Here is a 23,087-nt window from a genome sequence, read left to right as displayed (position 1 = left end):
AGGGTATTTTTTTGTTGTTGGATTTATTTTTTTTTTTTTACTTCAGAGATGTACTTAGGAAAGTGCCCCAGGCTATATCAGGCTTCCACTGCTTAGGTTTTTGTGGGAAACTCAGGAATGAGTGAAACGACTACTTAGAATTGAAGTGATTTAAAGAAAAAACCCTGACCCTGAGGCCAAAGGGACAAGTAAACATGGTCTGGTTTTGATGAAAATCAGGGAATATAACACAGCAGGGCTCTCTGAAATGAAAATATTCTGTCTTCCCTGCTGCAGACATCCTTTTATGAGTGGTTCAAAATGAGCCGTTTCAGCCAAGCTCAGGACAAAATTAGCCTGAAAAGAATGTCAAGTATTTCCAGGAGTCAGCTTTTGCTTAGCATCTTTCTCATGGCGCATAAACAGAAAATGAGTCAGATAATGAGCAATAAAGACAAAATGTGAAGTCCAAGTGTATAAACAATCATATACCACAGTATGATATTTTATCTGTTTCACCGTACTTTGAGGCAGGCTGCTTCCATTTTTTCTGACAGCGGAACTGGTAATGTACAAGTCAATCAGAATTTCCTTGAAGCAGGTGCAGTGTTTAATGCTGATCAATGGCCACATGATTCTCCCCTTAAAAGGAAAATCTATTTTTTATAAAAATGCAACCTTCCTGCACCCTCAGGTTTGCAGTACTGAATTAATTTACAAAATTCAGAAAATAAGTTCCATGAAGATGAATTATCCTCATCTGTCTGCTGTATCATTTTTTTCCACTTCCTTTGTAGAGCTACATGCTAAAAAAAAAAAAAAAAAAAGATAAAGGACCAGAGGAACTATAAATTTCATCTGATTTTTAACTTCTTTAACCCTGCCACAAAGCAATGTGTGCAGGAATGAGAGGTGAGACAAAAAATATACACAGTGTACCTGTTTACAGAGTGTTGAAGGAGCTCCATGTAGCCTCCTTTCTGGAATCTGGTCTGAACTGGGGCAAAATCTCATTCCAGTTCATATTCCCTCATGCTGACTTAAAGCTACCTTTGGCCCTCCACTCAGCCTAGAACAGTCTGGAGAGCAAAGCCCTAGTTCTTGGTTCTTATGCTCTGGACTAGCAAGACATTGTTTTGAAATTCTGTTTTATTTCCACATGCCTTGATAACCGTGGCCCAGGCTGGCTCAAAGCTTGTAAGCAGTCTGAGTACAAAACCTGAATTTTATTCCAAGTCTATCATGCACCAGCATCCCATTGGTCCTGTGAATCCCCTTCCAGTGCCAGTGAGGCAGAAATGGGGCATCTCTCGAGGAAACCCCTGTGGCTGCTGAGTCCAGGAGTCTCCTTCTCTGTGGATGACTGGCTGATGCTGCTGAAACCATCACCTACAGCCCTGTACAGTTTTCTGTCTGAAGCTGGGGCTGTGGTCTGTGAGGTGTGTGGCACTGACAGTTGTGTCTGCCTCGTGCCTCATTGAGTCTGACAAGGCTCCACTGCACTGAGAATCTGCTCATGTGTGACTCAGAGCAGCACGGGGACCCATATTTAGCATCCTCATATGAGTTGACAGTTATAATACATGTGAGGAAAATACATCTATGCCAGGCTATTAACTATTTTGGCTCAACTGTTAAACCATGTGACCATTTCTTTTCTATTCGCTCTGTGTCTGGTGTCAGGTCCTAAATGCTTATTTACCAATAATTGCCTTCTAAATTACCTACAGTGAGTTCCTTCCTCACTTTCCACATCAGTAAAAACTGAAAACATTTAACAAGCCACTTTCCCTTGGATATTAGGCAATGATTGGTATTTGTGCAGTCCTTCGAAATTATAGTTTTGCTCTTAGACTGATAGATGGAAACACTGGATCTTGCTTTTTGTTTAATCTCTTCTTTCAGTTCAAGCAGAATGTAGAGCATTGATATTCTGATGCTATGGAACTAAAAAAGTGTGTATTTGTCTCCTAGCATTTTCAAATCCAAGTAGATTCCACAAAATAACATCATTTTCTCACTAAATTGTTCAACTGACCTTTTAAAAATTATATCTTAGCTATTTAAATGCTTTATGACTGAGCTAAGTGGAATATCTCGCTTTTGGGAGAGGAAGAGTTGTGCTGTTTGCAGATCAAGATAGTATTCACTCTTGACGTCAGTAACTGCTATCATCTTGTTTTACAAGAGAGATTGTTGCATATAGCCTGGTATGCAGGTTCATAACACAAAATAAGAATGATACGATTTGTCACCACTGGAGCTGATTTTTTTTCCCTCACAAAAAAACCCCTAGGAATAATAAGAGACTCCCCAGTGGTGCTACAGTGAACGTTTCACTTGAACTTTTTTGCCACTGTGGTTATCTTAAAAGTACTCCACTATTTCCAAATAAAGAAACTTAAACCCAGAACTTTCAAAACTTCTCTCTCTCGAGCACAAAAAAAAAAAAGGAACTGACTTTTTTTTTTTTTTTTAATCATGTGTCAGCTGTTACCATGTTGTGGTTTCACACACATTTGAGTGGCACATGCACTGCAATAATTGCACGCTCCCCTTTAACCAAATAGTTTGCTCCCAAACATTCCAGCTGAGTAGATTTTTCATGTTTTTAATTCTCCATTGCATGTTTCATTGCAGCACCTTCTTGCACAATAATACCCATAAAAATTGTTTGGAAGGAAATGGCCTCTAGCACTAAGGAGTTAAACAGTCTAGATTGTAAAATTTCACCTTTATGTTTTCAGCAGCAGTTCCCACTAGGTAACATAACATTACTGAAAAAATAGACAGGTTTGTGTTTCAGAAGTTTAAAAATTGTTTGGATGAGAAAACTCCCTCTGCTGGTTTGAAGTAGCAGTAGATATATTTCATTTAAAAACAAACAAACTGTGGGAAAGTATTCATTCAGCACACACAGTATTTTTCCCCTCACTGCATACACAGTGGAGAGCGAATCTGTTTATTCCACAGAATGAGGCACAACTCTTTAAAAATGAATGTTTTTTTAAAAAAAGGAGAGAAAATATAAAAACACAGAGCAGTTGTTTTGCTGTTTTGGGCATAAAAGCTGTATCAAAATGTAGATTTTCAAGAAGGAGGAAAATTAAGCTTGAGGCAAATTAAGCTTGCACACTAACATTTAACCTATTCTTTCTTTTAACTGTTGGGGGGGGTTGCATTATGTTAAGAAGCAAAAGGAGCTTTGTCTTTCTTTTCTTCCTAACCCCTTCAGACAGTCCATTATTAGCAGCTATACAGGGCTCACAGGCTGGACCTTTTGCAACTACAGCACAGCTCCCTCCATCCAGGTAAAGAGTTCCCAGTCATCTGTCTGGCAGATGGTTGCTGAAGAAGGATGAAATGCCATGTTCCTACACACAGCTGGTGATACTTAGGAATTTGGGGTGCTATCAAATTTCATGCTATCAAAGCAGTCATGCTCTAGCACTGTATTTTTCAAACCATGGGGTGTGGATCAATGCTGATCTATAAGAACTCAGGAGCTGGTCAGCAAAATAATTGGAAATGGCTTTGTAAACCAACTTCGTAAACACTTTGCATTGTCCCACATAGAACGAGCAAACAACCAAAATGAGGCAAGTCATACGGACACTGGAAGCTTTTCCTAATTTGATTTGTCCATAGCTGGAAACTGTTGTGGCAACACCACAAATGTGGTTTGTTGTTGATTGATTAAACTCTTTGTTGAAAAGGTTGAGGAACATCAGCCAGCAGAAACTAATTCCTCTGTGCTTTGTTTCAGGTTTAACCACTCTTGATCTATTTCTTCCATCGTCATCAACTTCTGCAGTCAATCCCTTTCTCTTCTCCACAGTCGGTTCTAGCCTTGACTAGCAAGTGCTGTTCCTTCTCCTTATGGTATTTTTTGCCACATGCCAAAAGCTCCCGTGCCTTACGACCTTTTGCTGGGCTGAGGACAAGACAGGGAGCCAGGACAAGTTTCAGTTCTGTGGCCTCACTGTGTCATATAAAAATACATCCTTCAAATAGGACCCAGTGTTGATTAAATGTGATTATTGTAAATGACAGCTCGTCCAGTACTAAATACTTTTAAAGTCCTGAATGACGTTTAGAAATGTCACTTCTGTTCCACATGTATGAAATAAAATACTTGTAACTGTTGAATCTTAAAAGAAAAGAACTGGAGGGGGGGGAAGAGGGAAGCATATCTGAAATTCAGGCCAAGTCCGAGCAATGATTAGTCATGTTTCTGCCACGAGTCCACTGAAGCAGTAATCTGAAAGAGGAGTTACCTACCCCGATGGCTATTACACTTTTCTTTGACATCTCTTCTGAGAATGCAGCTCATTTAATACTGGGCTACTTCAACTAATTAAAACAAAGCTGCAAACAGCAGGGAGTTTGTGGAGAAGCTCCATACACATTATACTGATAAAAAAACAATCCACGTGGACATGTAGCCGTTAACGGCACAGCCATATGTGTGGCCGTATGTTTCAAAGATATTCTGTTTGATTTAAATGCAGGAGAGTTTTCATCTCACAGTTTGGTTGTGGATCACACTGTACTTAAGAAGAAGTAGGAAAAAAAAAGCAAGCTGTGCTTTTCACTGTTTTTGTTGGGCTTTTTTCTATTTCTCTAATAAGCAACCATCTTCCTCCTTCCTTTTTAGGTACATTTGGCATTTTGCATTTGTATTAAGTCCCCTTTGGCAGCCACTGTTTTGGATTTCCTTTTATTAACATCTAGCACAAAGAAATCTCATCTTCAGGGTCCAATGGTCTAATGGTTTCCTTCGGCATCTGAATAAATCAACAGCTGTGGCCTTCAGCCATTTTGTCTTTCCAAAATAAAAGTAACGGAAAGCTGCTTGTTGTTGTAACAGTTCTCACACATGCTCTGAGAGCAGGACACGAAGCCTTTTCTCTGCAGAGATGACTTCATACAAAACAAACAGTATTATTAGCAATGTAGTTTCCCCTCACTCCTTTAGTAACAGCAGTGCAGCCCTAATTGCAATGATCTGAAGTTCGCCCAAAAGGTAGTGAGTTTTATTAAAGCATTTGATACATCATCATAAATAACTTGTATCACGGTAAATGCACACATTATATAGTAGGGTACTTTTCTGTGCCACAGGTAAGAGGATGGTATCAACTTGAAGTACTTTTGTATTCAAAGGAGAGTCCCTGATACCCCTACAGGCCCTCTGTGCTGTTAGTGTGGTGCCAACAGCAGCTGAGCCACGGACCCACCGATTGGAACGTGCCACTCTTTGACACTGAACAACTTTTAAAAGAGGGAACTGATAGTCTTTAGAGCAGTATGGACTGCTATGTTCAACTGGAATGTTTAAAATCACAAATAAAATTAGTCTATCACCAAAAAGATGGATTAGGTGCAGAAACTCTGTACATATTACTTGCACTCAGGGAACTGTTTTGAGTGTGATTGTCTTGGGTGTTTTTTTGTGATTTTGTTGGGGGTTGTGCTTTTTTTTTAATGGAAGTACAGCAAAGCCACCCCTTGAAGACTCTAGGACCTGAAGTCACACTATTTTCTCTAGTAAGGCTCTTGGGAGCCTTTTAGAAAAAGGGATGTGAAGTTACCTGCATGTTTATATTTCCCTTTATTGATTTGTCTGAGCTGCCAATGCCGTGAGCAGTGTGTTCTCATCAATACGCCAGCTTCGACAGGGAGGACAAGACAAAGGAGTGCAAACACACTTCATGCCTTAAGCTCAGCACAAAGCCTCTTCTCTCTTCATTTTCTGACAATGTAAGATTGTCATTAATTTTCTTGAAACTGGCAGCCTTTTTGTGAGTGCTGTTCAGCTGCTTTTGAGCTTATAAATAGCATTCCCAAGGGGCAGTCTCTATGTCTGTGGAATTGCCAGAGGTGACCAATTGTTTAGAAAATTCTATAATAAATACTATTTCCTCTGACAATCACACCCCCTCACCTTCAGTTGTATTGACTGAACTCTATGTACTGCTGGAGTCAGTAGATGCTTCTGTGAAGTGTATAAGATTTCCCGCAAGTTGCTACATTTTACAAAGTAATGGTTTCCTGCATTTTTGGTTCTGAAAGTTGTCATGTTAATGATGACTGACAAAACAATTAGTGCTAGAAAAGACGCACATTTCTCCCTCCCTGTCCCCAGAAAAAAGAAAAACAAAACCTCAGAAAAACTAAACCCCATCGATTTTTTTTGTTTGTTTTTGAAAAACTCAGAATTGTGATTGGATCTAATAATAATAATTACTAATTATTTTCAGTTGGAAGAGTTTGCTTTCCTCTTAGTAAGATACTTGTGACTGTAAAGAAGGACCTCTTAGCAGCTCTTTGGAGGCTTTCACTGATTATTTTGTTGTTGTTCTTATGCAGAGTAAGATCTTAGATGTTTATCTACATTCCCACAGGCTTGTATATCCTCTCCCTCGAGGAAGTGCTGCCTGCTGCCAAGAATACACACCAGGTTTTCTAGAGAGACGCCAAGGTCAGCCTAAGACAGACTGAGAACTTCAGAACACCTGATGGCTTTATATTTTCCCTCCTAAGAAGTTAAATAATTGGCGATTATTTATTTTACCACCGAATATTCCCACAAAACTAGCAGAATATGGGTTTTCTGTTTCGCTCACTGGCTACAAGCAGAGATTTTGAGTATGTCCACTTTAACACGTACCAATCTCTCAACATGAAGGAGGAAAAGCAGCTCTTGTTCTGCTTTCAGAGACAATAAAGTTAGAGACGCAAACAGAAGGTTGGATTTAGGTGCCGACAAGTAAATTGTTTTTCAGTTCCCATTTTAAGCGCGACAGTGAACTGAGATTATTGCTACTTTCCCCAATAAAGGTGCAAAGAGCTATAAGCTTTTTGTGTGCAGAGGAAAACACCACAACGACATTAGATATGGAATAGTTTGTAGCATTGTTTGGGCTTGCATTCGCCCCCCAGGAAGTGCAGAGGGGTGTGTGTGACAGAGAATGTGCTCCAGCAACTCCCTGAATTGCCGAAAGCATATCATCAAAGGTACTTGCAAACCTGGCTCTTATTCTAAGGAAGTAACATTTAACTAACCCATCAGCTGATTTGTGAATTAATTACCCACAAATTTGGGCAGGAATAATGCATACTGTTCCTACCAAAAGCTGAATCCTTTAGGTGGCCTTCTCCCAAAAACACCCACTCAGAGAACATTCTGCAGACACGATGTTTTCTATTCTTTTTCACTTCTCCATCTGTGTTATTTCCAGGCCAGACTACTTGAAAGTCAGCATCCCTTCTTCTATCTAATTAAGACCCTTCACACGACAATTCCTTCCTTTTCAGAAATTCCTGTTAATAATTATTCCAGAGCTCCTGCTGTATTCATGAACTCCTAAACTCTCTTCATTACTTTTTATCATAAACAAGAGGGGGAACAATAGTTTTGTCTAAAATCTTCAGTCTGCTAAAAGACCATGTTTTTTTCAGAGTGAGCTCCTAGAAGACAGAATCAGTCTGATATATGAGCAGATGGAAACATAGAGGAAATTTCCTGTCTCACCATTTTACCCACCATAGAATCAGAGCTCTGTGGTGGGAAATCAGAAATCAGAAACTTATTCTTGTTTTAATTTGTAATTATAGCAAGTCATGCAAAGAACATTTTAAAAAACACTTGTAACTGTAAAAAAAAAAAAAGTGTTAACTATCTCATATTATTCTATCAGTGTTTATATTTGCCTCATGACATGTCAACTAAGACCAGAATTACGGAGCTTAGTTCTTTTAAAACAGTTCCCTGACATCCCAGGGGGTTGCTCTGTGATCCGTTTTCTTCTAAACGCATGAAAAATCCAAGTGTTGTTGTCTGGAGTATTCTTTTGAATTTTAAGGTAAACAGTGAAGAGAGGCTCATTTCACCTGATTTTAGCTGCATGCTTCAGCTGCTCTGCTGATGCACATTCACTTGACAACCTGTGGAAAGGAAGAAGCAGGCACTGATGGGAAACAGATCCTAAAATAAAATATCCTGAGTGATAAAAACCCTGGAGAGCTGCCAGCATCTTTCTGGTGGTTGTAGAGGGAAACCACACAACTAGCTTAGGTTTTGATGATTAAAGTTTGACAAAGCAAATGTCATCATACAAATTCCTCTTGCAGCATCTATGCTGCCTTTTTTTGCCTTTACATTCTGCTGTTGAAGTTTTTCCATGCTAACAAAATCAACACTGCAGTTTTGACAATCCAGAGTTAGATTTAGTTCATGTTTCTGGAGATTGCCTCACATACCCGAAAGTGAGACAATCCCTAGACATGGCTGCTTAAAGAGGAAGTCTTGAAGTGGGAAGAAACTAATAAAATACTGGCCTAATCCAACTACACTCTTACTATTTTAAGCCTTTTGGTGTGAAAGATGACAGTTCAAAGGACAAGCCTTGCACTGGTCTTGGATTTCAGCCAGTGGTGAGAAGCTACTTGTTTGAAACTATTGATATGTCTTGAGAGAAATCAGAGTAGTAACTGGCTGTATTAATTAACAAGATGCAGCCACAAAAATTACAAATATGATTATTCAGCTTCTCAGGAGAAGTGTTTCCATTATACAGGGAAATGTTGATGTTGTCATTTAACTAGTAAGACCTACACTTGAAAAATTAATCCAAAGACATTCAAGCAAAGTAAATTCAGCTTGGAATAGAATCACAGAATCAATTAGGTTGGAAAAGACTTCTGATATTACTGAGTTCACCCTAGGCTGGACAAGGTACAGACAAGGTCTCTTTGAACCATACTGGGGTGTGAGCAATCTAAAAGAAGTTACCGAGTCTCACAAAACAAAGTCTGAGAAGGGAGGGATTCTCTCTCTGTAAATACATTCATGGGCAGATCTGAGGGAAAGGAAATGACTGAAGCTTAGAATCAGCTCTGCTCAGAATCAATGGACCCAATATGGTGGTGGATGTGCTTAGGCTGGAAATTAGAAGTGAAATATTACTGCAGAGCACTGCCATGATATTCTGGAACAACATTCACACAGGAGTTTGGAGAGAAGCGACACTAACAGTTCTCAGGATGAAGCTTGATCCTTTTATGTAATAGATTATTATTGTTATTATTATTATTATTATTATTATTATGTGATTTGCTTTAGTAGCAGGAAAAAGGACTTGATTACATTATTTCCTAAGTTCAAGTATACACAAACACATATATAATGCATGTGCTGTATGTACATACTTATTTGTTTATATTTCAGAAGTCCTGTGCATAAGGATCAGGTTCTTACCAGTCCATGGGACTCAGAGGATACGGGCACCTGTGTACATTTATAGGCTGATACAGTGGAATGCACAGCATGGACTTCTCTATTATCCTTTTGCCTTTGACACCCAAACGCTCAGGAGTGACAGCAATACATCACACAGGTGGCAAAGCAGTCTTAGCAGTGCCAAATCTGAGTCCTGCTGACAGTAGTCACTGTAAAGATCACAACAAGATGAGCAGCTCTGCTGTCTGCAATTGTAAAAGGAAGCAATGGAATCGTTTAGGTTGGAAAAGACCTCTGAGGTCATTCAGTCTAACTGTTAACCCAGAACTGCAAAGTCCACCACTAAAACATGTCCTTGGTGCCACATCCACACACCTTTTAAGTATCCCCAGGGGCAGTGACACAGCCACTTCCCTGGGTAGCCTGTTCCTTTTCTGTGAATAAATTGTTCCTGTCATCCAATCTAAACTTCCCCTGTGCAACTTGAGACCATTGCTTCTTGTCCTGTCCCTGGTTAATTGGGAGAAGAGACTGACCCCTACCTGGCTACAACCACCTTTCAGGTTGTAGAGAACAAGAAGGTTTCTCCTGAGCCTCCTTTCCAGTCTGAGCCTCCCTAGCTCCCTCAGCTGCTCCTCATCAGAGTGGGGTTATTAATGGGTTATCACAGTCCCTCTCTCACCCTGTTTCTCTTTTTCAGGAAGGACAATTTCAGACAGTCAGAAGGGCATCCCTAAAGGGGCAGGTAGAGGCACAGACCTGCAATAACAAGTGCAACTGTCTCCCCTTCCCTAAAAGGAGGGGGAAAAGACTACAATAAAGAACTTAAATCTTCTCTCAGCTTTGGCTGTGCTCCCACAGCACTGAGCAGGTGAGTTACCACCCCAGCCCAGGAGTGCTTGAACATTGCCATTTGACAGCTGCTGATTAACCTGTGTGGTTAAGCAGCAAAGAGACAAGGGCAATACAGAAGCCAGACACTTGAACTGTCACCACTTGTGCAAGATGGTGGCCTGGAGTATCTGTTTCTGTGAGGCTGCCAATCCAGCATCTGCCACAAAGTGTCTAGTTCATAGTGAGAAAACAAAGGGAGTCCCAATGACACATCTTCCAGCTGCAATCCCGAAGAAGTGTCATAGGAGGACAATGGAATGCCTCTTCTGCAATGAATAAGTGGGTGTTATGACAAGGCACATAAAATTTGCACAGGGTTGAATTTTAATTCTACAAAAGACAGCAAACAGACGCCAAATGTGTCTAATTTTAGGAAACTCTGGAGTTTTGCTCTACAACGTCCTTGAAGAAAGTTGTAGTAAGATAAGTGCCATGACTATGTGGTAACAGCATTGTAACTTCCATTAGAAATTGTGATGTATGAGATGTGGTAATCTCATTCTTCTGTGCTCCCAGGCTATATTTTCAGGGAGGGAGACAGAAAAAAAAAAAAAAAAAAAAAGGCGCCATTATGCCACTTTACATGGAGACTTTTTGTCTTAGAAAATGAGAAGATCCTTGTTCCTTCTACTTATTTTTGTCAGTACAACAGCACTGCCCTATGCAGTCCTCAGTCTCCTATTCTTCTACTGTATCTTCTTTCATGTGTATTTGAGGGGTTTTAAGATAACTCTCCCTTGGCCCATACAATTTTTCTCCTCCTCCTTCTCACCACATACAATATTCATTTTTGTTTAAATTTAAATGTAACAATTTACAAAAAAAGATGGTGTCTAATCCACAGGTCTGATCTGTGTATCTTGCCATTTGTAGGGAATTCTGATAATCTTTGAAATAGGCTTAAAGAAGGTAATTTTCTTTGAAGAACCATCTATACACATCCTGCCTTAAAACCCCACTCAAGTCATTTCCCCAAAGAACAAATATTATATAATTGTCTGTATTTTTGACTGCCTAACTTTATAAGTCACGTGGTGTTCATACAGCAACTTCCATCACCAATTTCAGACAGTCTGGACCTGGGAGTCCAGTCTGATCCAAGCTGCAGTGGGGTAATACTGGAGCAGGAGTACAGAAAGTCCATGGTCTGGGAAGGCACATGGTCTGTGCTTGGAGTTCCTAGGAAGCAGCTCCAGGCACAGAGGTAAACCAGAGAAGAGGAAAAGACAGGAGCCTGAGGCCAGAGGGAAGAGAAGGCTGATAAGGATTTGCGGCCAATACAGCAGACACAGGCCAGGCAAACAAAGCCTTTTCCAGGAAATGATCACAAAGTGTCCAAGAGGGAACTTACCTCATCCAAAGGCTTTGTATCAGACAGTCCTGACTTCGGTCTTTGAGACAAAATCCTGATGGCTGAGGTCTAAAGGAGAAGGCAAACTCCATGCAGAAAGCTCTAAAAGGATGGCAGCCTGCAAAAAGGGAGCAAACAGCTGCAGTGTGGATGTAGGGAAGGGATGTAGGGAAACAGATTAACAGTTATGTACAAGGCAGGCAGCTGAAAGACATTGGATTTACATTTAAGTTTTTCACATTTCGAGAATTTCTGTTATGATAAACCCAGACATGTGACAGGGGAGGAAATTACACAGTTACTATAACACGAGAAAAACCTGAGCCAATTCATCAAGCCAAAACAGGCCTGGAGGGACTGGTCTCTCTGATCTTTCACAGCTTGTAGCTTTAGGGCATGAAATACATATTAAAAAAAAAAAAAAAAAAAAAAAAAAAAAGAAAGAAGGATCGATAGTTAAGAGGATCCTTTGTGAAAATTTTGCCTTGGGGTAGAAATCACTCAAGAAGAGGATAATGGTCAAGCAAGGACAGCCTGGTAGAGGAGGCAGAAGAAGGACCTCAGATTGGCTGGAAGGCTGTTCAGACTTGAGGCATCAGGCATTTTTATCCTGGGAGGAGACACAGGGCTCAGAGTCTGCCCCTGGGGCGTTAGTGCTGGAGACACAAACCAGCCTGCAGTTTGCCTATCCTGAAATTACAGAGGAAGACTTCAAATCAGTTTACCTTGTGGGAAAGGTGTATCTTGTCATTACATGCTATTCTGTTTATATCTTCCCCAACTTTAACAAGCTCCTATCATTTTAAACATTGTGATTTCTTAGTGTGATGGGAAAGGAAATTTCCCCTGGTGTCTGAGCTGGGGCTCAAACCAATCTTCACAACAGACCTTCACAGAAAATTAAAGCAAGTCCTAATGGCTGCTAATCAGGGCCTTCCAGAAGAAAAGGCTGCAGCTGTTGTTAAGAGCTCTGAAAGCAATACTTGTCCCCCAAAAAACTGCCCCCAAAAGTCCAAAGTGTGGGAAATGACACAGGGCCACGATTCTGCCCAGGATTAAACTTTATTCCAAGAAGTACAAGAAAACAGTGCTAGTTCAGCCCAGGTAGACAACCAAAAGATCTTAATGGAACAAGAGAGATCCAGCCCCAGGCAAATTTTAGAAAAACAGAGTTTAGCCCAGTAGGATCTGGAAGCTGTAGGTTTCTCCTTAAAAATATAAACCAATAGCCTCAGAGTATAGTTTCTGCAAAGTGTAGTAGTGTAATTGCCCTATGACAGTATATTGGTTTTTTTTCTGACAAAGCTTCTTTTGTGTCCTTGTGTTTTTTCTTCAGCAGATATTTATAGACACTGTAGTCACAAAGCTCTTAAAAGCACTTCCTGTGCATTACATAAAGGTCTGTCTCCCTTCCAGAATCCCAAAGACCTGTTCACAAGCTTCCCATTATTTTGAGACCTTTATTTTACAGGGAAGATAGGTATGTTACCATACGCTATCCACGTGCTCAAGGAAAACACTTGCCCGTAGGATAGGACTTGGAGGGGGACAGTCACAGGCAGACAGCAAATGGAATAGTGACTGCAAGTGGTTTGTGTTGTTAGTGATGGGTTTGTTGTTGGGTTTTCCAGATCTTCAAAATGATTTCTTTAGCAGACTTTTCTTCTGAAGTTGCTTAGCCAGATTCACCAGCATACTCTGTGTTGTGCTGTTGATTTCTTGCTGGACAGAAGTGTCTGTGACTGTGGCCTTTCTTTAGTATCCATCAAAATGTTGTGTGCTCCCACCTCACTCATTGTCTTCACAGTAAAGTAGCTGTGCAGCTTTCTCTTTAGATCTGGACTATGTTCACCTTTATTGATAAGACCCTGGCACATTCCCAGCAAAATTAGATAGTTTAGAATACAGAACATTCTGGAATAAATCTAATGTGCCTGGGTTAATTTTATATCCAATTGAGCATTAAATGGTTGATTCTAGTGTTCAAGAGGAAAACATGAGATTAAAGAATTGATCTAATCTGCATTGTAGTTTGTTAGAAAACATCACTTATTTTAATGGGCCTAAACATGCATGTTGCCTGGAGTTCAAAGGAAAATGAGATCCAAGCAAAAGGTATAAAAAATGTGGAGAACACACTGCATAGTAAACAATCCCATGAGCTCATGCTGTGCCCTTTCTTTGCCTCCCTTTGATGTTGGAGCTCCCATTTTATTCCTGCAGACTTGATCCTGCTGCCTTTGAATTTAGTGGGAAGACTGCTCAATGACTTTGGTTGTGCAAAAAAACCTGACTTTAGATTCTTAAATGAGTTTTTGGAACAATAAAGGAGTTTTATATATTTTATTCTCTGATGGGATCCTGAGCTCTCACAGTGGAGGAAGAAAACAGAATCAGGGCTGTGTTGAACTGGCTTTCTGCTCCCAGGGATGGGAGAGGAGCTGCACTCCCATTTTCCATCTGATGCCTTTTTTCCTCTCTTCACCAAAATGCCAAAGTAGACAAGAGCAATGGAGCAAAAAGATCAGTGAGGGTACAATAGAAAGGAGGAAATGAAGGGTGGAGGGATAGCGCTGTAGTTGGTTGATACAGAACCGTAGAATCTTAGAATGGTTTAGGTCAGGACCTTTGAAGTCCAATACTCACCCTGCAGTGAACAGGGACATCCTGAACTAGTTCCAGTTGCTGAAAGCCCCATTCAACCTGACCTTGAATGTGTAAAGGTGGTGGCGAGAGGAGGTGGCTCTGACCTTCCCACACTCTGTGCTGGTTGTACCACAGTATTTTTGATGGGGAATGGGGTATCACTTCACAAAAATCAAACAATATCATCCATTGTGGATATAAGGCTGCCTGCTTCTTCTCAAGGGTGTGTTATTGCTTCTCATACAGATAGCCATGAACACAAGATGTGTGAAACACTACCTACATTTCCTAATTGCTAGAGAAGAATTTTAGCACCAAGCTTCCCCCAGGAAAGGAAGGAAAAATAACTTCAGCCTTGAAAAAGGGAAATAGCTTACATTGTCTAGCTTGTATCTTCCTCTGCTCTCTCAGAAAAGAACAAATTCCCTTGAATTTGATTCTGTCTGTGACTCAGACTCCTGCCAAAGGTGGCCTCCACCAAATGAGCAATTCCTGACATAAGAGCCTGGGGGAACGATTGGCTGAAGACAAAATCCTGCTGAGGCCACTCACATGAGCAGACTACGACAGATTGGTCCTAGTCTCTGCAAATCGCTTTAGATTAAGGTTTACTGTGCTATAGCAAGGATTAGAAAGTGCCAGTGGAGGCCAAAGTGTCACAGCCTCAGACTGCTGCCACTGTAGTCCCACAGGAGATAGAACACTCCTGGCTGTGGAATGAGGAGCCCAGGGAGATGTAAAATGTCTTGCGCAGGAGGCTGCAGGCACCAAGGAATGGAGACTGGCAGCGGAGGGCACTCAGCGGGAGGGCAGCAGAGGGGTTGTGAGCATTTCACAGTTCATTATGGCCTCGACAATGTCTGGCAGCATCACACACTTCTAATTTAATTTGGAATCGAGGTGATTTCCCAACACATTGTTTTGCACTTGAAACCTCTCTCTTAATTCCCCTTTTGTTAATCTATTAACAAATTAGGGTGTTTTCTGTAGCAGATGAAAAAAACTTGCGTTTGCAACTGCACAGCACCAGTTTGAAAATAGTAAGGAAATGTAACAGCTGAAATGCAGGGTGTCTACTTGGAGAGTAAACATGTCTTCAGTGTTAGCTCAGCTTTTAAAACAAACTTAGTAATTGCTTCCAGAGATAAAATATTTGCAAGCTATTATTACAGCACACTTTCATTAAAGGGAAGGAAGCACAGTTGTCTCTTCAGAGAAGGCAGACAGGAATAGAGAAAGCTGTGCTCCATAATTAATCCTCAAGAGCTGACAGGTACCTGCACCTCTGACAGCCCAACATTAAAACCTTACCAGCAGAGCATTCATCCATGCTGCTGTTTCCCAAGACACCCAAAGGAGGTCATGAATTTGTTAATTAATTTCTGGGAAACACCATGGATCTCTGTCTGAAAGCAAATAACAAATAGCCCAGGGAGACGTAAAATGTCTTGAGCAAAGAACACGAGCCTGCAAGTGATTTAAGGGTTTGAATATTGTGTATTCTTGAAAAGCAGTCGAAGAGGAGGGACTGTGTCAGCCAGCTCCTGTCCTTACACAGAGAAGTGTTTTTTCCTGAAAGCGGCTGTTTCACTTCAAAGCCTCTGATCCTGCAGCTGATAAAAGTGACAGCCGATGGAGCTGCTGCTTCACACCAGGACAGGTTGGACTGGGGACTGCCTGGAGATAACAGAGGTAGCGTTTTGCTTTCTAGACATTTCTTCGGGATTATGCAATACAAGGTATTTGTTGTCTGCAGAAACATCCCTCACAGACAGCAGCATTTCTGATCATGGTCATAGTTCAACTTCTCTTGTCCTTGACATAATTTGGAACAATTTTTGCACTAAAAATAACTAGGCAGGAAAAAATAACAAAAACAAAGAACTCAAACAAGGCATAAATCTGCATTGTTTCCCTCTTCAGGGATAATAATATGGTGAGATGGCAGCAGGCCACAGCAGTAATTGCTCCATATCTACACTGCACACATGCTGCATCAGAACAGCACATTTCTGTTCACAGGGGCACAACCTAAAATTAACCATGAGGAGCTCCACAGCATAGCAAGCTCAGTTAAAATTATGATGTTTAAAAATTGAAGAGCCTCACTAGCAATGATAGGATATCTGAAATACACAGCCTGCTTCAGAGGTTCTAGCATTTTCGGTGGGAACCTGGTACACGTGAATCCCAGTGTTTTACAGTAAACACTTGTCTGGATTAAACCTTTTTGTACTTAATTTTTGGCCAACTGGCTGCTCAGAATTTAGAAGCTGAGCAACCCTTGGCAGGGCTGATTCTCTCTGGCTGTGTAACCTATGCCACGATGTTGTGATCCCCCATAGCAGCCAGGGGCAAAGCCTACTTTATGTACAAACCCCAATGCCCAGATCTCTTGCCCAAGACAGCAAGAGGACTACATATTACACTTGCAGTTTTGAATCCCCACCTTACTGTACTCTAATTGACTGGGGCATCTCAGCAGAAACTCCTCCTCCATCTCTGTTTAAGGCCTTTATGGGACCATGAATATACATGGCATGCAACCCTTTTTCTGACTGGGGGGGTCTTTACTTGGGACTGGAGCACCTTAGGGAACTGCCTGCTGGATTTTTATGTGACTCTGTAAAGCCACCATTTGGTAAAGAGCAAGAAGGGACCTTCAGGCAGCTCCCACCCTCACTGTGAGCATCCTGCAGGTGTCCTCCATCCCAACACTGAGCTGGGAACTTCCCCATTCATCCCACACAGAATTTGGGCATTGTGGATTCTGCCCCTGAAGCATCCCTTGTTATCACTCTCCTCTGCAGACCTGCCTTAGGAACATGCTGTGGAAAGGAAGCCAAGACCTTTAGGTTTCTACTACCTTGCCCCTATTTCTGCCATTCTCTACCCTCTATTGCAGAGAGAAAAGCTTTTCCACAAAGAGTGGAGTTCTTGTAGGAAGATATTCTTTAACTGTATGGTTACCCTGGTTTTCTTGCACTTGTTATTATTCAAAAAGAGCCTCTGTACAGAGGAAGGAAATTTTATAATGATTGTCTGCAAGGATTTCCAACAATCAGAACTCATGATCTGCAGGGATTATTTGTAGTTGGTTGTGAGCCGTGTCTCATTTGTCCTGCTGCAGAGAAAGCTCAGTGACTCACTGTTTGAGGTATAACATAATGATTTTTGCCAGATCAACTTCCCACAAAGGAGAGCATTTAGTGTAAACAAATCATTTATTGTAGAGCAGGACTAGCTTGCAGTGTGAGAGAGGACACAATTTATTACACTGAAGAAAAGCTGGAACAGTTCAGTCACTTGGGACTTCAAAACACTAGTGCAAGTGTAATTTCTGTAATTTAAGATGATTATTTTATGTTCCTTTGCAGCGTACAGGAAGAAGAGTTATTTTTCTCTTTTCAAGAGTCTTTTTGTGTTTATTAAGGTTGTTATGATCTTCTCCAGCTGTTCTCTTTTCTAGAATTGTCTAGAAGTTTCTGGAAATAGATTAATTTGCTACATCTTCGAAATCAAGCACATGTATTCCATCTGCAGTCTTAGCAATGCTATCTAGACTGGAAAGGTTATTTCAACATCTTACATGCCATACATATACTGGTGGAACATATTGATTCTTTACCCATCTGTCCTGATTGCTGTTAATTAGATGTTGCTGTGTTTGGCAAGCACCATTTTGTTATTTTTTTCAGAAAATGCAATCAGACTGATTAGTGACAATTCCAATGTACCTCCCTTCCTGCTTTTCTGAGAATAGTCACCATGACTGCTCTTCTCCAGTGCCCTGGAACTCATCTGTCCTCCTCACCTTCTCAAGGAGGATCACTAGCATCTCATCCTGCTTACAGCAGCTACTTACAGCATTTTAAATAAACTTCCTTTTTCTTAAGTGACTATTGAAGGAAAAAAGACCTTAAACCTGTCTGCCCATTATTATTTCCCCCTTCCCATCACAAGTTGGACTAAATCATATTCCATATCTTTGGAGAACGTCCTCATGTTATTTTTAATTCAATTTCCTTGTTGTATCTATCCTGCTCTTCATTTCTGTCCCTATGATTATAACAATTAGAGGAATTCATTATGCCCAAATCCATTTGTTTCAGGACTTCTGCCACACTGTGCAGAAGCTTAGCTTTTGTCTGGAAATAACAGTGAGCAAATACCATTTAGCCAAAATATCACAGATTTTTTGCAATTATATCTCTTTTATATTCCTTTTTATTAATAGATATGCAAGAGAGGAACAAATTGACCTTTGATATTAAATTTTGTTCTGTTTGAATACCTGAGACTTAACAGTAGGATTAAACAGCTGCTCTAGCTAAGGTTGGATAAACCCAAACTCAAATATTTTCTGAATGTTTCCCACATTAACCAGGAAACAGTATTTTGACAGTTCTGAAGTGTTTCCATAGTACTGTTTCTCTCTGTTATTTTTCATCTCTACTGTTTAATATGTTTTTATTTAAACAGAACCGAGAATGTTGACAGTAATTTTGGTAACATTTCTCTAAGCATGATTCAAAGCACAAAGTGAGCCTGTTCTAAACTGAACAAAAATGTAAAAGGCCAGATGCTTGGCTGCCTTTGTGAGGGCAAAGCTTGAACCACCTGGTATTTACCCACCACCAGTTTTACTGCTGCACACTTCCCATCCTTAAAATCCTCTTCAATCATTAACTGGTTTCTCACAGTTCAGCAGTGCAGGTAAAGTTCTTTCTTCCTGCCTGGCAGGAAGAGACAAAGTGATCTGGTGAGTTGAAGAGGCACAGAGGGATTCACCATCAGTGCCCCCATTCAGAGCATGATTTAATTAATCTTTACATGGTGATAAAAATGGCTGCATCTTTCCTTTCACTCAATGAGTCATCCATCTCTTTCACATTCTCTCATCTATATTACACATCTTTCTCCTCTTGCTTTTTACAAAAGAATTTTCTTCCCCCCCATCTGTTTGGTCTCTTCTTTCCCTGTGAAAGCTCTGGCTCAGGGGAAAGGATCCTGTGTCTTGCTCTTGGATAATCTTTTCATTTCTTGGCAGACAGTCAGGTAGAAAGCAAAGCAGAGAGCTTTGGCACAAGGCAGAGTCTGAGGGTTTGGTTGTTTGGAAAATTTTTAATTGTTTCTAGGGGATTTTTTTTTCACATCTCTTCTTGGGAATGTTTCACTTAGGCTGCCCTTTAGTCCAGGGAGAGAATAGGAACCCATTATATGAGAGGCTGAGGTTTGATGTTACAGCTATTCACAGGAAAGTGGGACTTTCCTTTTATTGTTCACTACAAACATTTTCCTTCATGAGAGGCATAATAGAAAGGCAGGTCTGAAGTTAGGGGGAAAAATGTTTTGCCCAGCTCTAATCAGATATGAATTGCCTGTGAAGCTTTACAAGAAGTATATTGTTTGAGCTAAAGAACATCAGCTGATACTTCCTTTTCTTTTTGGATGAATCATTACAAAATAATTATGGGAAAAGAGAAAGTGTAATTATTGTAATGTTTCACCAAAAAAACCCCCAAACAACTGTTAAAAAATAACTAGTGATGACTTGCACTGCTGGGTCTGTCTCTGCTCCAGGTGACTTGCTCTGTCCCTGGGTCTGTAGCACCTCTGCATGGGCTGAGCCAAGAAAGGTGATTCCTCCTCTCTGGTCTCAGGATTCTCTGCCACTCAGCAGTCATTTCCCATCTACTTGGCAGCTCTGGCATGACACTTCTTAGAGGTGTCCATGATAACTCTTTAACTGCCAGTTTTCCGTCACCTGAAGGAAATAAATCCCTGTGCTTTTTGGAATCCAACATGACCCAGAACATAAGAATTTTAGCACTTTCCAAGCCTGGAGTGCTGTTAGTCACAGACAAAGCTTACCTCAAGAGTCCCCATCAATTCCCACCATGCAACACCTCCCCAAATTCATGATAGAGAAGAACAGCTATTTTCTCATGCTGATAAAGTCAGCCTTGGCTGACCCTGAGAACCTTCTGAGACAAAGCAATGATGCAGAAGGAGCAGGAGAACCTTGGGTTCCCCATGCCCCATCTCCATTCTTTAGCTTCTTCACCCGTGCTCCGAGGTGTTTCATGGGTGTGGCTGAGCTTTGTTTTCTAACTACAGCCACTCAGTGTGGATCAGGATCACAAAGCCAACATCTCCAGGCCAGTCTCAGAGTAGAGGGGTGGGATGCTCAGCCACATGGCTATTTTTCTGTACCATGGATAGCTAGTGGCATTAGCAGTTGTGTTCATGGGTGAAGTGGACTATTTGGGTACGCTAACAATTGATCTTGTATGTGCAGGTCCTGAAGTGCACACACACAGTACAAGTTGTGTGGGACTGTTCCTCCTTTCTGGTAGAAGCCATATCCCTGCATGGTGCTCGTCCTGGGTGTTCAACACTTGGAGTTTATAGAGTTGTTGAGCCTCAGCTGAGTAGTGCCAAGTCCCTTGGCAATAGCTCTGATGTGAATTTTTAACACCCTTTCTGTAAAGTATGCATTTTCTAAATTATACAAGGTAGGTGTGCTGTCTTTCTCTGCATGCCTCATGTCTGTATAACACATTCCTGAAGCACAGGGCACAGACTTTTCAGCTAATCCTGGGGTTTGTCTTCATACAAGCTGACCCTGATTTAATTACATCAACGTTCTTACACGTTCCAAATTAATTCAGGGAAGGTCTATGAATGAACATGTTTTTTTTACAGAGTAAACTGAATTGCCAGTGAACAAAAAAATTAGCCTGTATGGGAAGGTTTCTAGAGGGAAAGAATAAAGCTGATCTAATTTAGGCAGATACAGAAAGATAAAGTTTGGAGGCATGAAAAGCCATGATAGACCTAACATTCCTGGAAAGCCACTCTCTGTACTGGAGCAAAGTTCATGGGGAATTATACAATTAGTGCATGATGTGCTGAAGAAATCAGAAGTAATAAAAAAATGAGTTGACATTCTCTATCCAGAGGGAAAAAAACAACTAGTCAGTGTTGTCCCAGTTTAAATGAGACACAGGTGTTTTGCTGAGGATGAGTTATGAGAAAAAGACCCAAACTCCTCCCTCTAATCAATTATAAATCCGAAATTAAAAGGCTCCAATTGAGGGGAAAAAATTATGGAAAAGGGAAAAATAACAGCCCTTTATTAAAAGGTATGTGTGTATTGGCAGAAACAATGAAAGAAAATAAGTAAAACAACCAAAGAATGCTCCTATACCCAAAAATAATCAATACCCTTCAAAACACACCAATAAATAAGCAAAGAAAAAAAGGTAAACAGTTCAGTTTGCACCCTTTGGTGCAAATCTAACCACAGTCAACAGGGGGTGCTGTTGGGTCACTGGAGATGCAGAACCTGCAATTTCTTATTCTGGCCAGCAGGGGGTGCTGTGGAATCACTGGTCGTTGCCAGTAACACCCTCCAGGGTGTGTTGGAGAAATCACAAAAAATGGGTTTCCCTCCCCTCCCCCACGCACTGGGAGAGGGGAGAGAGAGAGGGGGGAGAGAGAAACAACAACAACAACAAAAGTCTTTACAAAAACTCACTCTGTTTGGCTGGTCGAATCACGCGGCACAGTCCTCCCTTTCCCCTTGAAGTGCATAAGGACCACCACCAGGAAAGAAACAAACGGGAACGGGGAAGGGGAAAAAAAAACCCTCCAGAAACCACTCTTCTCTGATGAAAAAAAGATCCAAGCAGGATCCACAGCAGGCAAGCAGGTTGAGAACAGAAAGAACCACATAGCTTCCACTCCAACCCCGTTCCAGCCTCCACTGCAGCCCAAAAAACTCCTCCCCCTGTTTCCCAAGAGACAAGAGAAAAAAAAAGAGGAGCTCCTCTACCCCCTTGTACCACCCCCCACCCCCCCCCCATTTCCTAGGAAATGAGATTCTGAACAATTAGCCAGAAAACCACTTCATTTGTGTCCCTTAAGTGCCCACTTAACAACCCCTCATGCAGTGGGCAGGGGGAAGGGAAAAATTCCTGCCTGGTTTCCAAGAACCAGCAAAACCATGACAAGTGTTCAGATCAAAGCAGCACTTCAGCCCCCTGAGTTTCAGCAGGAGCTGTTGACAGGTGAGCATTCAGTTTCATTTCAATAGCATGGTTGAAATCATGGGTTTATTGTATAAAGTAAAAGGGGAGAAAGTAATTTCAAGAAAACAATTTCAACCCCCCCCTCCCCCCCGAACATTTTATCAAACTTTGTCCTACTCTTTCCTCATTAAATATCAAAGTGAAATTTCATAGGAGTCATTTTTCCTTTAAATTTTTTAACCGGATATCTATGTCATATTTTGTAAAAAGTCTGCATGGATTTTTCCCCAGCCAGATATTGGATATTCATGTCAAACAGGATAACACACTAGTAAAATTCTTGTTCTAGGGATTAGATGATACAAAAAATAAACATCTATTATTCATGCCATCTACATATGCCAGTGGTGAAGAATGGTGTGGGCTATGCTGACAGCTGATGGTAACGTTTGCATCATAAATACTTGTAGTGTAAATGCTTCCATGTGCAAATGTACTTCTAGAAGTTCACTTTTACAGCTTCATGTCATTTTGAAATCTTCTTTCTAAGATATATGTTAAATTCAGTCAAGTAAAATTGGAAGCCTGTAAACCTCAGAAGAGCATTAAAAGCATTATTTCTTTAACTATGAAAATGCTTTTTCTATTGAAAATTATTTAATAAACTCATATCCAAAGATTATATTGTACTAAGAACATAACTTGGGAAATTAAATCTTTTTAATATAATCTAACAAAGTATAATTAATGTTGTCATGCACAACACTTAATTAACCACAGTGTTTTTACAGAATGTGATGTTTCCAATGGAAAATTTCTTATAGGAATATTAAAGTTATTTTAATATAGGAAAGATCCTGTATTAAGGAAATGCATGAATAATTCTCCTTTCAGCATGGCTCCCTAGAGAAATGTGTTTCTCTCTCTGCATCCTTTC

General features: G+C 40.7%; 1 long non-coding RNA gene across 1 annotated transcript in view; it reads left to right on the top strand.

The window, feature by feature from the left end:
* LOC114065054 overlaps window positions 1-11,266 on the top strand; it is a 13,322-nt gene extending 2,056 nt beyond the window's left edge. Inside the window, exons 2-3 of the long non-coding RNA XR_003572861.1 lie at window positions 9,924-10,094; window positions 11,164-11,266. This is a non-coding gene — a long non-coding RNA (uncharacterized LOC114065054). The remainder of the gene's footprint in view (window positions 1-9,923; window positions 10,095-11,163) is intronic.
* The last annotated feature ends 11,821 nt before the right edge of the window (window positions 11,267-23,087 follow it).

This window comes from Empidonax traillii, unplaced genomic scaffold, assembly GCF_003031625.1.
Source record: "Empidonax traillii isolate 1590-97213 ecotype Southwest subspecies unplaced genomic scaffold, ASM303162v1 scaffold609:size479882, whole genome shotgun sequence".
In the NCBI taxonomy this organism is placed as follows: Eukaryota; Metazoa; Chordata; class Aves; order Passeriformes; family Tyrannidae; genus Empidonax; species Empidonax traillii.
The sequence above is the reverse complement of the archived record's forward strand: the minus strand, read 5'-3'. Positions and strand labels throughout refer to the sequence as shown.